The sequence below is a fragment of the Rana temporaria genome, chromosome 2, assembly GCF_905171775.1.
Source record: "Rana temporaria chromosome 2, aRanTem1.1, whole genome shotgun sequence".
Taxonomy (NCBI): domain Eukaryota; kingdom Metazoa; phylum Chordata; class Amphibia; order Anura; family Ranidae; genus Rana; species Rana temporaria.
In genome coordinates, this window is record NC_053490.1 from 140,604,402 (window position 1) to 140,622,185 (window position 17,784).

Sequence of the window (17,784 nt, forward strand, 5' to 3'; positions counted from 1 at the left end):
TTATGACTTTTATCACAGCCTAGCTGCAAGAGAGTAACACCATTGTTATGGCCATGTAGGATGGTGTGGAGGTTTAGATTAAGGCAGTACAATTCACCATTGTGCCCAAGAGACACAAGAAGCTTCCAGATGAGTCGTGTTAAGGGCAACCACCCAAACTAGTCTTTTAGATTTGAATAAACATCTTGGGTAGCAGTAAACTCTGCACAGTTCTCTGTAAAATTGTATATACTAGCTATGATCTTCGTTAGAACCATCACTAGGGCTTGTATAATGTAATGCTCATTCCCCATTAGTGTACACCCTGTGCCACATACAGTAGTGAAGTTTGCATATTATGTCCTCCACAATATGACAACTTGAGTGAGAAGTGTTGTATGCACATCATTATCTAATCAGGTACTATTGTTGAGTCTCTCTAGACTTACATCACTGCGCAAAACACAAACTGTTCTACAATCAGGGTCACTAGATTATCATGTGACAAAAAACGTCAAAATACAAAAGACAAAATTGAAGTACGCAGTTCCACGGTCGATTGCTTTACCAAACCAGGCCATGTTGCTGGAGCAAAGGAGAAGAAAATAGATGACAAGCTTCCATTACTTAAAAGGAGAATTCTAGGTATGGATAAGTTTACATAGCAACATTGATACAGATTGGATCAATGTAACTATGCATATACCATACCTGTGGATCCCAATGGAAGCTGGAAATTACCATAGTAGGCGCTACTACAGTAACCTCTGAGATTCCGGGTTTTGTGCAGAGTTGGTCTTTTCAGATGAGCAGCAAAAGGAAACCGCTTCAGAGAAACCTCATTCCTTACCCCCACAGAATAGGCAAACAAGTAACCCTCACTGACTACCAGTAGTCATTATGGGTGCATAATCGGTTATGTTTGTTATGTATTATATCTCTATATTTTGTCTGGGAATTTGTATTTTAGATACTTTTTATATGTTGTATATTGGAAATGGTGTCTTGACTCGGGTGTTCTGTTTTATCAAATATGTGCTTCTTTCATCTTTCACCTCTACTTCTTGTATATTCCCTCACCAGTCAGAGGGGGAACTCTGGCATGCAAAAGCAAAACAAGGCTGTATGCCGACATGCATCTGTTTTTAATCTTGACCTTTGTTATTATTATACAGGGTTTATATAGCGCCAACAGTTTTCGCAGTGCTTTACAACATGGGGGAAGACATTACACTTATGCCTCGTTTCCACTAAGCAGATCGGTTCGGTACAGTATGCTATTTTGGGTGTTTCCATTATGAAAGTGTGCCATAAAACCAAACCGTACCATTCTGGGTCCTGCTTCAGATGTGGGGCCATAGAAAATGGAACGGTTCCATTAGGGCGGAGATGCAATACATTCCACTGATTGGTGGACACGCTAGGCATTTTTTCTAAATCCTGTATGGTCCCTGACGGTCCGATTTGCAGTGGAAACACTCACGAGAATAGACCGGTCCATTTTAACCGTTCCAAATTTACTGACCCGAACCGTTCCGTTCAGTGGAAACGAGGCATTACAATACAGAGGGATCAGAGGGCCCTGCTTGTTAGAACTTATAATCTAGAAGGGAGGGTCAAGTGGAACAAAAGGTAATAAACTGTGGGAGATGAGCTGATGGAGAAAATGAAAAATACAGTTGTTAGGTGTGGGTAGGATAGGCTTCTCTGAAGAGTTTAGGGATCGTCTAAAAGCTAAAAAAGTAGGAGATAATTGGATAGATTGGGGTAAGGCATTCCATAGGATTGGAGAGGCTCTGGAAAAGTCCTGGAGGAGAGAATGGGAGGAGGTGATGGGGGAGCTAAAGAGCAGGAGGTCTCGAGAGGAATGAACCTTTATGTAGCAAATAAAGATTTTCATGGGATTCTGGAGTTGCCGGCTACATCTTTCTTGGAAAACCAAAACTCTGCCTCCACCAAAATGGTTGCCTATACATAGACAGACACACAAGTCAATTGGGGAAAAGATCAGCTAATGTAAGACCTACAGGCAATATTGGTGACTTGTCCTTTACCCCCTACTTGCTTTTTTGGGCCCAGCCTCCAAAGATTAGGTTTTCTTTAAATGCTAAATCAGATCTCGAGCAGGGTGCACAATAGACTACATTTGTCAGCATATGGTATTGTTACATTTATTACATTTCCATAAATCATAAGGCTGGGTTCACACTTATGCAAATTTTATTTCTTCACATCCAATTTGCATGACAGGAGACTGTCTATAAATGGAACCAGTTCACACGTCTCTGGGCCGGGTGCAGAGTGGATTGCACAGGGGTCCTGTGTGTCTTTGGCTTAGTTTCAGGTCCAAATTCAGGCAAAAATTTGGGCCCGATTCGTCCCTGAAATGGAAAACAGAGACGCACCGGACCTCCTGCTGTGAACTGCATCCGAATTCAGTGTGAACCCAGCCTAACTCTTGTGAGGGGTTTACTCGGTAGCGGGGTGTGTGACCCCTTGGATGGGTTCACCACACACTGAATTTCTACAGACTGGCAGTCAAAGACGGTTGAAAACAAAGTTTCTGGTTTATTTTTCAATCTTGCTGGAAAACAATTGCAAGCATTCAAACAGCATAAACAAAATCAAACATAAAATAAATCCTAGCCACTCTGGGCATCTACCTTCCACACAGGAACCTATCTATGAAGTCTAACACAGCCTACTGCTGGGTAGACAGTGCTGGTCATACAGCACACAACAATAGTCTTTTGATTTTTATCACACAGAAAAATCAATCCTCTTCTCACCTTTACACAAGGCTTTCTGGCACTGCTCTCCTACTCACACAGGCTCAGGATGTTGCAGCCAATTAGTGGTTATCCTCTGGGCTACTTTATAGAGGCCTTTAATTGCCTCACTCTGAACAGCTGGAGTCTTCCAACGGCCCTTAGCCTTCCTGGCTATTTCTGGCAGCCGACGCCTAATAATGATTGGTGTATTGTCTAACAAGGCAGAAATGTATGTCCCGACTGTGACAACACCCACAGATTTACCTGACCTCCTGTCACACTCTATATAAAACAATAGTCCTGAATGGAGTGGTAAAGCTTTAGAACCTCTGCCAGGGCTTTTTTGCTTTTGCTGCCCAAACGTTTGCGATTTTTACTCTCTTCCTGTCCTGGCACCATTAGGTGTATCAGGGTGTCACTGGAACAGGAGGTGAGAGGATATCTCCCCAGTGGAGACACAGAGGAGATCAGACCTATATGCCGTCACTTCACTATTCTGTCTGAAGAGCTTCACCTAAAACTGGGGGAATACCGAGCAATGCCCAATACAGCTCAGAGGTCAGTTTTTTTATGCGTTTTGTTTTACTTTAAATGTAAAGCAAAAATAAAAAATAAATGTATTTGGTTTGCAGAATAACCCCTTTATATACAAGAAATACAAATGTGGTTTATTCATTCCAGCCTGTGTGGGATGAAATGTCTACTGACATTTGGAAATGAATTTCTTTCACTTCTGGTTTCAGTAAACATCTAGATCTGGACAGTTTGTTACAAAGATATTTGTGTACTTTATGAATAAAATGGAAATTTTCTAACAATTTTACCATGCATTATGTAGAATTTAATCACCATGCCTGGTTTGAGTAAAAAAATATCTTTGACCACAACAACCAGATCCCAGCCGCTGTATCTTGCAATTAGAAATTAAATTAAACATTCAGGTGCAGATCCACAAAGATCTGCCCCGGCGCAGCGTATCTGAGATACGCTACGCCGCCGTAACTTACTTTTTTTGGTTTGAATCCTGAAAGAATTTGCGCCGTAAGTTACGGCGGCGTAGTGTATCTCTCGCGGCGTAACGGCGCCTAATTCAAATTGGCGAGTAGGGGGGCGTGTTTCATTTAAATGAAGCACGTCCCCGCGCCGAATGAACTGCGCATGCGCCATCCCTAAATTTTCCGCCGTGCATTGCGCTAAATGACGTCGCAAGGACGTCATTGTTTTGACGTGGACGTAAATGACGTCCAGCCTGATTCACGGACGACTTACGCAAACGAAAATTTTTTTTTTAAAATTATACACGGGAACGACGGCCATACTTAACATTGAGTACGCCACCAAACAGCAGCTTTAACTATACGCCGAAAAAAGCCGACTAGAGACGACGTAAAAGAATGCGACGACCGCTCGTACGTTCGTGGATCGTCGGAAATAGCTAATTTGCATACTTGACGCGGAAAACGGTGGGAGCGCCACCCAGCGGACGCCGAAGAATTGCATCTTAGATTCGAAGGCGTACGAAGACGTACGCCTGTCGGATCTAACCCAGATGCCGTCGTATCTTGTTTTGAGGATTCAAAACAAAGATACGACGCGGGAAATTTGAAAGTACGCCGGCGTATCAGTAGATACGCCGGTGTACTCGCTTTGTGGATCTGCCCCTCAGTTGGTTGGCACGAAAAAAAAAAAAAAAGAAGATACTTTTCTTTGCGATGGGGGCCATCAAAAAAAGTCTCTTAGATTAGACTGAGGTTATCTAGGATTTCTAGGGATGCACTTAGCGTACTTTGTTCAGTTCCCCTTGTGTTACTGCTTTCTGGTAAAGATACCGGTTTACAGAAGCGCCCTAGTCCAGGGCAAGAGAAGGGCACTATATTAAAGTGAGAGCATGCCAGACTGCCCATAAAGAATTTAGAAGCTGGCAAACATGGTCTGTATATTTTACCCTTCAGCTATTGTTACATGCGAGGTTTATAGAAGTGACACAACTCTCTCTGTAATAGAAATTGATACTTTTTTACTTTGTAGTGTTTTATGAAAAGGTTACTGTGTAAAGTTGTGTAATGTACTTACACTCTAATGGCCCTTACACACACGATCTGCAAATCATACAGAAAAAAATGGTTTCAAATCGATCATTGATAATCTGATCGTTACTACACAGCTTTCAAGAGCCAATCACCACAGTTCACCCATTATTATCCGATTGGAAAAGCACGAAAAAAGTTCAAGTACGATACCAGATTGTATGATTTTTGTTTAACCACTTCCATACCAGGAACTAAAGCACCTTACTGCCCAAGCCAATTTTCAGCTTTCAGCGCTGTCACACTTTGAATGACAATTGCGCGGAAACTGTACCCAAACAATTTTTTTGGTGGTATTTGATCACCTCTGCGATTTTTATTTTTGCGCAACTAAAAAAAGACCGAAAATGTTTCTGTTAATTTTTGTGTAAATAAGTAATTTATCTTCTTCAATTACGGGCACTTATATTGCGGCACTGATGGGCACTGATGAGGTGGCACTGATAGGCGGCGCTGGTATGCGGCACTCATAGGCGGCACTGATGGGTACTTATGGGTGGCACTGGGCATTGATGGGCACTGAGGGGTGGCACTGATGGACACTGAGGGGTGGCACTAATGGCATTGCTGGACATCAATTGTCTATCCCATATTGTGCCAGTCAGTGCCCATGTTGCCAGTCAGTGCCCATTTGTGGGCACTGATTGGCATCTATTCTAATTTTTTTTATTGTTGCCCCCTTCCCTGGTGGTCCTGGCGGCTTCCCTGGTGGTCCATTGTGGGCATCCAAGGGGGGGCAGCACCGATAAACAATCAGCGCGAACCCCCCCCCCCCCCCGTCAGCAGAGCCGTTGATCGGCTCTCCTCTACTCGCGTCTGTCAGACGTGAGTGAGGAAGAGCCGATCAACGGCTCTTCCTGTTTACATCGTGATCAGACACGGCTGATCATGTGGTAAAGAGCCTCCGCTGGAGGCTCTTTACCGAGATCAGAGATGCAGGGTGTCAGACTCTCCGGCGGAGGCTCTTTACCACGTGATGAGCCGTGTCCAATCACAGCTGATCACGATGTAAACAGGAAGAGCTGTTGATGGCTCTTCCTCACTTGCATCTGACAGACGCGAGTAGAGGAGGGCCAATCGGCGGCTCTCCTGACAGGGTGGGTTCGCGCTGATTGTTTATCAGCGCAGCCCCCCCTCAGATGCCCACACTGGACCACCAGGGAAGCCCACACTGGACCACCAGGGAAGGGGGCAGTAAAAAAAACTAAAAAAAAACGAGAAAGATGCCAATCAGTGCCCACAAATGGGCACTGGCTGGCAACATGGGCACTGGGATAAACAAGTGATGCCCAGCAATGCCCTCAGTGCCACCCCTCAGTGTCCATCAGTGCCACCCCTCAGGGTCCATCAGTGCCACCCCATGCCCAGTGCCCACCTATCAGTGCCCATCTGTGCCACCCATAAGTACCCATCAGTGCCACCCATGAGTGCCCATCAGTGCCGCCCATGAGTGCCCATCAGTGCCGCCCATGAGTGCCGCCTATGAGTGCCGCATACCAGCGCCGCCTATCAGTGCCGCCTATCAGTGTCCATCAGTGCCGCCTATCAGTGCCCATAATCAAAGAAAAAAAAACGTATTTACCAAAAAAATAACAGAAAAAATAAAAACTTTATTTTTTTCCAAATTTTCGGTCTTTTTTTAGTTGTTGCGCAAAAAATATAAATATCACAGAGGTGATCAAATACCACCAAAAGAAATCTCTATTTGTGGGAACAAAATTATAAAAAAAATTGTTTGGGTACAGTGTAGCAAGACCGCGCAATTGTCATTCAAAGTGTGACAGCGCTGAAAGCTGAAAATTGGCTTGGGCAGGAAGGTGCGTAAGTGCCTGGTATGGAAGTGGTTAATCGCTTCTGGGTTTTGAATTTTTTGCCAAGACTGAAAATTTCAATTTTTTTCCCTTATGCCGCATACACACGGTCGTTTTTTGTGATGAAAAAAAACCGTCGTTTTTAAAAACGTCATTTAAAATGACCGTGTGTGGGGAAAACGTCGTTTTAGGTCTTCTGAAAAACGACAAAAAAAAAAATTTGAACATGCTCGAATTTTTTGTGTCGTTTTTCAAAACGTCGTTTTTTGTGTCATTTAAAACGATAGTGTGTGGGCAAAACAACGTTTAAAACAAAGTTTTTAAACCCGCGCATGCTCAGAAGCAAGTTATGAAGCGAGCTTGAATGGAACAGAGTGCCGTCGTACGTGCTGAACGTAACCGCGCTTTGCTAGAGCATTTTGAAAAAACGATGGTGTGTATGCTTCTTCGTTTTTAAAAATGAAGTTTCAAAAACGTTGTTTTTTTTCATCACATAAAACGTCGTTTTTTTCTATCACAAAAAACGACCGTCTGTTAGTTTCTGTCAATAAATTTTGTAAATAAGTAATTTTTCTCCTTCACTGATGGGCATTGATGTGGAGGCACTAATATGCCACACTGATAGGCAGCACGGATAGGTCGCACAGATGGGCACCACTGATGAGCATTGATGTGGAGGCACCAATATGCCACACTGATAGATGGCACTGATAGGCAGCGCTGGTGGGTAATGATAGGCAGCACGGATAGGTCGCATCGATGGGCACCACTGATGAGCAGGCACTGAAAGGCAGCACTAATGGGCACGGACTTGGCTGTACTTTAATCAGGGCACTTATGATCAGAACTCCGATTACCTGTACAAGTCTCCCCTGCGAGGAGGTGCCGCCGATTGGCTCTCCTCAAACGTTGTCAGTGTGAGTCGAGGAGAGCCGATAAACAGTAATTCTGTGTTTACATGTGATTGGACACAGCCGATCACATGAGTAAAGAGCCATGTCATCACCTCTTTAACAAGATCAGGGTCACACCGTAGGTGCGCGAGAACAGCAAACAAGAGTGCATCCCCTCCGCCGTCATTTTACTATATGGCGGATGGGAAGTGGTTAATCAGTACAGTTGTCATTTAAAAAAAAATACAATACAAACACACTACATCGCTTCTGAATTTTTTTTTTCTGGCGAATGAGAATTTTCGTTCAATTGTCTGATAATCTCATCCTGTGTGTACCAGACATAACAAGCAAATTAAAAGGCTCATGTACACAGGGTTAAAAAAGCCTTTTTTGTGGGTGTTTGACTTTTTTTTCTAGCCGGTAAAAGCACCTCTAAGTAAGCCATTGGGAAGGATTTACTAAAGGAAAATAGATTGTGTACTTTGCAACTTCCCCCAGAGCTTAGTAAATGTGGTAAAGCATCACTTTTTAAAGAACACAAGAACACCCAATAAAGGTTAAACAATAATAATGATAATAATAATAATAATAATAATAATAATAATATTAAAAAAAATTATAATAAAAAAAAAAAAAACACCCATGGTCTAAATAAACCTAAAAGCTAGATGTGTTTAAAGCTTGAGCATTCATTTATTCCAATGGGCAGAATAAACCAATACTGTATTCAGGCCAATGGAATCCATAAACACTTTGCGTGGCTTTAGCCACTTTTCCCTACAAGAAGTAAAAGGCTTTCAGGGGAGAAAACCAAACCATCAGCACCCCTCTGTTCACAAATATTTAAGTTTTTTTATTTTTTTAAACTGGAACTAAACCTAAATTTTCAAAAACTGCAAGCAGGCAACTTTTTATTGCACTGGAGACTCAGCAACAGAAACTTACCTGACTGCCCCAAGTTTTGTACTGAATGTACACTGAGCTGCACGTGCGCATAGGGATGTAAACATCTTTGGAAGGTGTGCATTTTGGGGGTTTAGTTCTACTTTAAAAAAAAAAAAGTTTTTTTGGATTGATCCACTTCCTGTGTCTTTGCCTCCCTCCCTGCCTGTCAGCTTGTGGCAGTGCCTGCCCCTCCTGCTGCTGAAATACTCTATTTTCCGGTGTATAAGGCGACTGGGCGTATAAGACGACCCCCTAATTTTACAGTGTAAGATGTTTTGCCTGTACTCACAGTATAAGACGACCCCCCTTCCGGCGCTTCATATTTCTTCCTTCTGGAGCCATATTCTTCTTCCTTCTTGCTGGAACTGGAGCCAATCACAGCGAGCAATGTATTCTATTAATGAATACAAAGCCTGCTTGGATTGGCAGAGGCTGTAACATCATTAGCCCACGCCTCTCTGACTCTCAAAGCCAATCCGAGCAGGCTACTGTATGTAGCCTGCTCGGATTGGCAGAGGTTGTTTCTCCAATCCGAACAGACTCTGTATTAATTTGAATACGTCTCTCACCGGGATTGGCTAAGCGGTATATACTGTATGTAGCCGAAGCTACATAGAGTATTACTGCACATCCAGCAGGCATCCAAGCTGCTGACCCAGCGTATTAGACGACCCCTGCTTTTTGGCCAGTTTTAAGTGTAAAAGGTAGTCTTATACGCCAGCAAATACAGTAACTTTAGCATTTTCATGCAATCCCCTGTGTTAGATAATGCAATGTCTCCACTGTATGTGCTTTATTTAACCACTTAAGGACCGCCGCACAACGATATATGTCGACAGAATGGCACAGCTGGGCACAGGGACGTACAGGTACGTCCCCTTTAAGAGCCCAGCCATGGATCGCGAGCTTGCCGCCGGTGTCCCGCGATCGGGTCACAGGAGGTGAAGAACAGGGAGAGGTGAGTGTAAACAAACCTTCCCCGTTCTTCTCTGTGGCAGTGTCACTGATCGTTTGTTCCCTGTCATAGGAAACAACGATCAGTGACGTCACACGTCCAGGCACGCCCCCCTACAGTTAGAAAAAAAAACATTAACACACTTAACCCTTTAGTGCTCCCTAGTGGTTAACCCCTTCACTGCCCATTGTCATTTTCACAGTAATCAGTGCATTTTTTTTAGCACGAAAATGACAATGGTCCCAAAAATTTGTCAAAAGTGTCCGCCATAATGTCGTAGTCACAAAAAAAAAAAAAAAACGCTGATCGCTGCCATTACTAGTAAAAAAAAAAAAATTATATATATATATATATATAATGAATAAAAATGCCATAAAACTATCCCCTATTTTGAAAACGCTATAAATTTTGCGCAAACCAATCAATAAATGCTTATTGCAATTTTTTACCAAAAATATGCAGAAGAATACATATCGGCCTAAACTAAGGAAAAAAAATGTTTTTTTATATATTTTTTTGGGGGTTTTTTATTATAAAGTTTTTTTTTTCCAAAATTGTCACTCTATTTTTGTTTATAGCGCAAAAAATAAAAACCGCAGAGGTGATCAAATACCACCAAAAGAAAGCTCTATTTGTGGAAAAAAAAAAAGAACGCCAATTTTGTTTGGGAGCCACGTCGCACAACCGCGCAATTGTCAGTTAAAGCGACGCAGTGCCGAATCGCAATAAGGAGCAAGGTCCTTAACCTGCATATTGGTCCGGGTCTTAACTGGTTAAAAAAATGCCTTTGTATACAGTAGCTTGTGACTGGCTGCCTCTCTCCTCCTCTCCTCTTTCTGACTGACGTCAGTGGGGGATTCTCAGCCCCTCCCACTGCGAATCAAGAGAGGGAATGGCGGTTGGCCCCTGCTGATCTAATCGGAGTGAAAGGGGTCCAACTCTTATAGCCCATCTGCCTAAACACTGGCCCATGTACAGAGAACGAACTGCCCTCTCCTCTTCAGAGATGAGATCAATCACCCATTAGTAATCTCTCTACAAGTAAAGTGCAGCTTGCATGCGTCCATCGCTCTCAAAGTAGCACAAGCAGATTATCAGAAGAGAAACTTATAAATATATATTATCCTATAGAAGGGCTTTATAGCATTACCCATTGGCAAATCCTGGATACATTGGTACAACTTGGGTCTATTGGTGCGCTAAAACTTTTAGTGTCATTAAAAAGGGACCTAAAGCCTGCAATATCTACCTCTGCTTCAGAGGTCTCACTGGCATCTTCTTCCCGGCTCCTTCCAGGTGCCAGCCATCTTGATTGGCCAGCACGGGATGACGTCACTTACGCACACGTACAGGAGTTCAATCATCTCAACACACTGGCACTGTGCCGGAATGTAAAGCGCATGCGCAGCTCAGTGTACAATTTAAAGAAGACACAGCGGGCGGGTAGGAGACATTGCGGGTCTCTTCTGCAATAAAGTGCTGCCTGCTCACAGTTTTTTAATTTGAGACTTTAGTTCTGCTCTATTGTCCTACCTTTTATAATAGGTTCAAGAAATGCAGCAGATAAACAGGTACAACTTATGTCGGAGGATTTGATGCATCACCTGAAGCCAGTCACATCAGTGTGTATATACTGTACAAGAGTTTACAAGCACTTTAAATATTGGTGAATTGCGCCTTAATCAGATAAACATCAAAACAAGTGATTTTTAAAGAGCTGTAGGAAAGTACGAAAGGTAGAAGTGATTTGGAAAGTGTCTGTAATAACAGAAAAGTCCAGGTAGTTCCCACTAGCAGGAGGGACTGCTGCACCTCTGAAAAGTGATCCACGCTCTGATCACTTTTCAGTGGCGTTTGACAGGTGGTGAAGAGGTGCCGGTTCCATTCACTTAAACAGGTCGGTGGCAGTGCCTGCGGAGTGCAATGGGGTAAAATTCCTTCCTGCAGCAGTGATGCTTTTCTTCATGTGTAACCCGGCCGCTGCCTTTTCAGTTAAAGAGGAAGTGGTAAAAATGTGACTCAACTGTGTGGTTTTACCATCCCCCGACCACCAAGTTTGAACAAGCCTTTTGACTGGAGCAGACAAATTTCGGAGAGACTGACTTGCAACCAATCAGCTTTTAGTTTTCATTTTTAAAGCTTAAATGGACAATCTGAAGATAGAAGCTGATTGGTTCATGTGCAGGTTTATTAAATTCCCCTCAATATGCCTGCACAGTACAATTCCACAGGCTCCAAGAACTCCTATAGCATGTTTTCAGTCTCTGACCAACACTTGTAGCATGCCCATAGTCTCTAAACATCCCAAGTAATAGTCAGAGACTAAGGGCATGCTACAAGTGAGAGTCAGAGACTATGGTACATGTGCCATGCCAGTTGTCTCTGACGCTCACCTGTAGCAAGACTGTCATCTTTGAACCTTTACCTGTAGCCCTCGCCAGTAGTCTGCCCATAGTCACCGGCCCTCGCCAGTAGTCTGCCCATAGTCACCGGCCCTCGCCAGTAGTCTGCCCATAGTCACCGGCCCTGGCCAGTAGTCTGCCCATAGTCACCGGCCCTCGTCAGTAGTCTGCCCATAGTCACCGGCCCTCGCCAGTAGTCTGCCCATAGTCACCGGCCCTCGCCAGTATTCTGCCCATAGTCACCGGCCCTCGCCAGTAGTCTGCCCATAGTCACCGGCCCTCGCCAGTAGTCTGCCCATAGTCACCGCCCCTCGCCAGTAGTCTGCCCATAGTCACCGGCCCTCGCCAGTAGTCTGCCCATAGTCACCGGCCCTCGCCAGTAGTCTGCCCATAGTCACCGGCCCTCGCCAGTAGTCTGCCCATAGTCACCGGCCCTCGCCAGTAGTCTGCCCATAGTCACCGGCCCTCGCCAGTAGTCTGCCAATAGTCACCGGCCCTCGCCAGTAGTCTGCCCGTAGTCACCGGCCCTCGCCAGTAGTTTGCTTGTAGTCTCTGACCCTCGTTTGTAGCAAACCCCCAGTCTCTGACCCTCGCTTGTAGCAAAACCCGCAGTCTCTGACCTTCGCTTGTAGCAAACCCGCAGTCTCTGACCCTCGCTTGTAGCAAAACCTGCAGTCTCTGACCCTCGCTTGTAGCAAACCCGCAGTCTCTGACCCTCGCTTGTAGCAAACCCACAGTCTCTGACCCTCGCTTGTAGCAAACCCGCAGTCTCTGACCCTCGCTTGTAGCAAACCCGCAGTCTCTGACCCTCGCTTGTAGCAAACCCGCAGTCTCTGACCCTCGCTTGTAGCAAACCCGCAGTCTCTGACCCTCGCTTGTAGCAAACCCGCAGTCTCTCACCCTCGCTTGTAGCAAACCCGCAGTCTCTGACCCTCGCTTGTAGCAAACCCGCAGTCTCTGACCCTCGCTTGTAGCAAACCCGCAGTCTCTGACCCTCGCTTGTAGCAAACTCGCAGTCTCTGACCCTCGCTTGTAGCAAACCCGCAGTCTCTGACCCTCGCTTGTAGCAAACCCGCAGTCTCTGACCCGCGCTTGTAGCAAACCCGCAGTCTCTGACCCTCGCTTGTAGCAAACCCGCAGTCTCTGACCCTCGCTTGTAGCAAAACCTGCAGTCTCTGACCCTCGCTTGTAGCAAAACCCGCAGTCTCTGACCTTCGCTTGTAGCAAACCCGCAGTCTCTGACCCTCGCTTGTAGCAAAACCTGCAGTCTCTGACCCTCGCTTGTAGCAAACCCGCAGTCTCTGACCCTCGCTTGTAGCAAACCCACAGTCTCTGACCCTCGCTTGTAGCAAACCCGCAGTCTCTGACCCTCGCTTGTAGCAAACCCGCAGTCTCTGACCCTCGCTTGTAGCAAACCCGCAGTCTCTCACCCTCGCTTGTAGCAAACCCGCAGTCTCTGACCCTCGCTTGTAGCAAACCCGCAGTCTCTGACCCTCGCTTGTAGCAAACCCGCAGTCTCTGACCCTCGCTTGTAGCAAACTCGCAGTCTCTGACCCTCGCTTGTAGCAAACCCGCAGTCTCTGACCCTCGCTTGTAGCAAACCCGCAGTCTCTGACCCGCGCTTGTAGCAAACCCGCAGTCTCTGACCCTCGCTTGTAGCAAACCCGCAGTCTCTGACCCTCGCTTGTAGCAAAACCTGCAGTCTCTGACCCTCGCTTGTAGCCAACCCGCAGTCTCTGACCCTCGCTTGTAGCAAACCCGCAGTCTCTGACCCTCGCTTGTAGCAAACCCGCAGTCTCTGCCCATCTTCATATCTGTAATACCTGGCAGCTTTCTATAGCATTTTATTCACTGCCTGTTATTGGTGGCCCTTTGGAGTTGTGAGGGGCCCCTCATATGAAGACAGTTGCCCACACTTGTGAAATACTATGACCCCAGATGTAGCACTATGATGGCATGAAGCCGCCTCTGGCTATAGACAATCAGGGGTCTAATATAAGGATCAGGACAAGGCATGGGACACAGAAGAGGTTTGGGAAATGAGAGGAAGAAGTAAATGAGTGAGAGGAAAGCCATGCAGAAGAGCAGCCTGTGTACTTACACATGGGGCACTGTGTGTAGTCCTCAGTGCTGTGATCAGGTTCCCTCCACCTGCTGTGTGTAACAAGCTGGGATCCCGAGGTCACTGGCAGCCCTCCTCCTCCTCTTCTTCCTCCCCCTCTGTAGAAGGCAGCCCATAGCCCGGGCCGGGGGAGACAGACAGACAGGGAAACCTGACTCCTCGGCGTGTCTGCGCTCAGCTCAGCTCCGCTCACATTCTCTCTGCCAGCTCCTTCCCTCTGCTGGCCGGGGGAGGAGGGCCCGTGACGTCAGGGCACAGTCCCATTGACGTCAGTGGAATCCCTCTATCTGCATCAATGAGCTAAAATTAGCCGCACACAAGAAAAGACCAAAATAGCTCTCATGCCTTTTGTGTCACACGCTCCATAGACAACAATGGGGGCACACGGTATTTATAGGATCGCCCAGCACGAACACCGCTAAATACAGAGCAGCCCGATACGTTTTCCTTTCCTGAACCCAACAGCCCCCACACAGGCAGATCGGCCCCAATCTGATCTCCTGTCACCGATCACAGTGGAAGTGACAGATCTACTCCGTACAGAGACAATGGGGAGATCATCACATGACCTGTCTGTCTGTCTGACCTCTCCTCCTGTCTGTCTGTCTGTCTAACCTCTCCTCCTTTCTGTCTTTCTGACCTCTCCTCCTGTCTGTCTTCTCTTATCTGTCTGTCTTCTTCTCCTGTCTGTCTTCTCCTCCTGTCTGTCTGTCTTTCTGACCTCTCCTCCTGTCTGTCTGTCTTCTTCTCCTGTCTGTCTTCTCCTGTCTGTCTGTCTGTCTTTCTGACCTCTCCTCCTGTCTGTCTTTCTGACCTCTCCCCCTGTCTGTCTGACCTCTCCTCCTGTCTGTCTTCTCCTCCTGTCTGTCTTCTCCTGTCTGTCTTTCTGACCTCTCCTCCTGTCTGTCTGTCTTCTCCTGTCTGTCTGTCTTCTCCTGTCTGTCTGTCTGTCTATCTGTCTTCTCCTCCTGTCTGTCTTTCTGACCTCTCCTCCTGCCTGTCTTCTCCTGTCTGTCTGTCTTCTCCTCCTGTCTGTCTGTCTTCTCCTCCTGTCTGTCTTTCTGACCTCTCCTCCTATCTGTCTGTCTGCCTGCCTGTCCTCCCCTCCTGTCTGTCTGCCTGTCTGTCTTTCTGACCTCTCCTCCTGTCTGTCTGTCTTCTCCTGTCTGTCTGTCGTTCTGTCTTCTCCTCCTGTCTGTCTGTCTTCTCCTCCTGTCTGTCTGTCTTTCTGACCTCTCCTCCTGTCTGCCTGACTTCTCCTCCTGTCTGTCTTCTCCTATCTGTCTGTCTTCTTCTCCTGTCTGTCTGTCTTCTCCTCCTGTCTGTCTTTCTGACCTCTCCTCTTGTCTGTCTTTCTGACCTCTCCTCCTGTCTGCCTGTCTTCTCCTCCAGTCTGTCTTCTCCTCTTGTCTTTCAGTCTGTCTGTCTTCTCCTCCTGTCTGTCTGTCTATCTGTCTTTTCCTCCTGTCTGTCGGTCTTCTCCTCCTGTCTGTCTGTCTTTTCCTCTTGTCTTTCAGTCTGTCTGTCTTCTCCTCCTGTCTGTCTGTCTGTCTATCTGTCTTTTCCTCCTGTCTGTCGGTCTTCTCCTCCTGTCTGTCTGTCTTTTCCTCTTGTCTTTCAGTCTGTCTGTCTTCTCCTCCTGTCTGTCTGTCTGTCTATCTGTCTTTTCCTCCTGTCTGTCGGTCTTCTCCTCCTGTCTGTCCGTCTTCTCCTCCTGTCTGTTTGTCTTCTCCTCCTGTCTGTCTGTCTTCTCCTCCTGTCTGTCTGTCTGACCTCTCCCCCTGTCTGTCTGTCTGTCTGACCTCTCCTCCTGTCTATCTGTCTTCTCCTCCTGTCTGTCTGTCTGACCTCTCCCCCTGTCTGTCTGACCTCTCCTCTTGTCTGTCTGACCTCTCCTCCTGTCTGTCTGAACTCTCCCCCTGTCTGTCTGACCTCTCCTCCTGTCTGTCTGTCTGACCTCTCCTCCTGTCTGTCTGTCTGACCTCTCCCCCTGTCTGTCTGACCTCCCCCTGTCTGTCTTTGTGTCTGACCTCTCCTCCTGTCTGTCTGTATATCTGACCTCTCCTCCTGTCTGTCTGTCTGTCTGTCTGACCTCTCCTCCTGTCTGTCTGTATGTCTGACCTCTCCTCCTGTCTCTGTATGTCTGACCTCTCCTCCTGTCTGTCTGTCTGACCTCTCCTCCTGTCTGTCAGACCTCTCTTCCTGTCTATCTGTCTGACCTCTCCTCCTGTCTGTCTGTCTGTCTGTCTGACCTCTCCTGTCTGTCTGACCTCTCCTCTTGTCTGTCTGTCTGACCTCTCCTGTCTGTCTGACCTCTCCTCTTGTCTGTCTGTCTGTCTGACCTCTCCTTCTGTCTGTCTGACCTCTCCTCTTGTCTGTCTGTCTGACCTCTCCTCCTGTCTGTCTGTCTTCTCCTGTCTGTCTTTCTGTCTTCTCCTCCTGTCTGTCTGTCTTCTCCTCCTGTCTGTCTTTCTGACCTCTCCTCCTGTCTGCATGTCTTCTCCTCCTGTCTGTCTTCTCCTATCTGTCTTCTTCTCCTGTCTTTCTGTCTTCTCCTCCTGTCTGTCTTTCTGACCTCTCCTCCTGTCTGCCTGTCTTCTCCTCCAGTCTGTCTTCTCCTCTTGTCTTTCAGTCTGTCTGTCTTCTCCTCCTGTCTGTCTGTCTATCTGTCTTTTCCTCCTGTCTGTCAGTCTTCTCCTCCTGTCTGTCTGTCTTTTCCTCTTGTCTTTCAGTCTGTCTGTCTTCTCCTCCTGTCTGTCTGTCTATCTGTCTTTTCCTCCTGTCTGTCGGTCTTCTCCTCCTGTCTGTCCGTCTTCTCCTCCTGTCTGTTTGTCTTCTCCTCCTGTCTGTCTGTCTTCTCCTCCTGTCTGTCTGTCTGACCTCTCCCCCTGTCTGTCTGTCTGACCTCTCCTCCTGTCTGTCTGTCCTCTCCTCCTGTCTGTCTGTCTGACCTCTCCCCCTGTCTGTCTGACCTCTCCTCTTGTCTGTCTGACCTCTCCTCCTGTCTGTCTGAACTCTCCCCCTGTCTGTCTGACCTCTCCTCCTGTCTGTCTGTCTGTCTGACCTCTCCTCCTGTCTGTCTGTCTGTCTGACCTCTCCTCCTGTATGTCTGTCTGTCTGACCTCTCCTCCTGTCTGTCTGTCTGTCTGTCTGATCTCTCCTTCTGTCTGTCTGACCTCTCCTCTTGTCTGTCTGACCTCTCCTCCTGTCTGTCTGACCTCTCCTCCTGTCTGTCTGTCTGACCTCTCCTCCTGTATGTCTGTCTGTCTGACCTCTCCTCCTGTCTGTCTGACCTCTCCTCTTGTCTGTTTGACCTCTCCTCCTGTCTGTCTGACCTCTCCTCCTGTCTGTCTGTCTGTCTGACCTCTCCTCCTGTCTGTCTGTCTGTCTGTCTGACCTCTCCCCCTGTCTGTCTGTCTGTCTGACCTCTCCTCCTGTCTGTCTGACCTCTCCTCCTGTCTGTCTGACCTCTCCTCTTGTCTGTCTGACCTCTCCTCCTGTCTGTCTGACCTCTCCTCCTGTCTGTCTGTCTGTCTGACCTCTCCTCCTGTCTGTCTGTCTGTCTGACCTCTCCTTCTGTCTGTCTGACCTCTCCTCCTGTGTGTCTGACCTCTCCTCCTGTCTGTCTGTCTGTCTGACCTCTCCTCCTGTCTGTCTGTCTGTCTGTCTGTCTGTCTGACCTCTCCTCCTGTCTGTCTGTCTGACCTCTCCTGTCTGGAAGTCACTGGCTGGGAGGAACTAAGCAGATGGCACCTCTCACATCACTGGCTGCATGCTGGTGTAGCCCTATTTTGGTGGGGGCCAGTCCATATGGCG

The 17,784-nt window shown here is 46.9% G+C and overlaps 1 protein-coding gene across 1 annotated transcript in view; it reads right to left on the reverse strand.

Annotated features, from left to right (window-relative positions):
* The window catches only part of NR4A1 (nuclear receptor subfamily 4 group A member 1), a 71,842-nt gene extending 57,700 nt beyond the window's left edge, over positions 1–14,142 (reverse strand). The window contains exon 1 of the mRNA XM_040341224.1: positions 13,948–14,142. The gene's annotated coding sequence lies outside the window, so the exon portion shown is untranslated. The remainder of the gene's footprint in view (positions 1–13,947) is intronic.
* Positions 14,143–17,784: the final 3,642 nt, after the last annotated feature.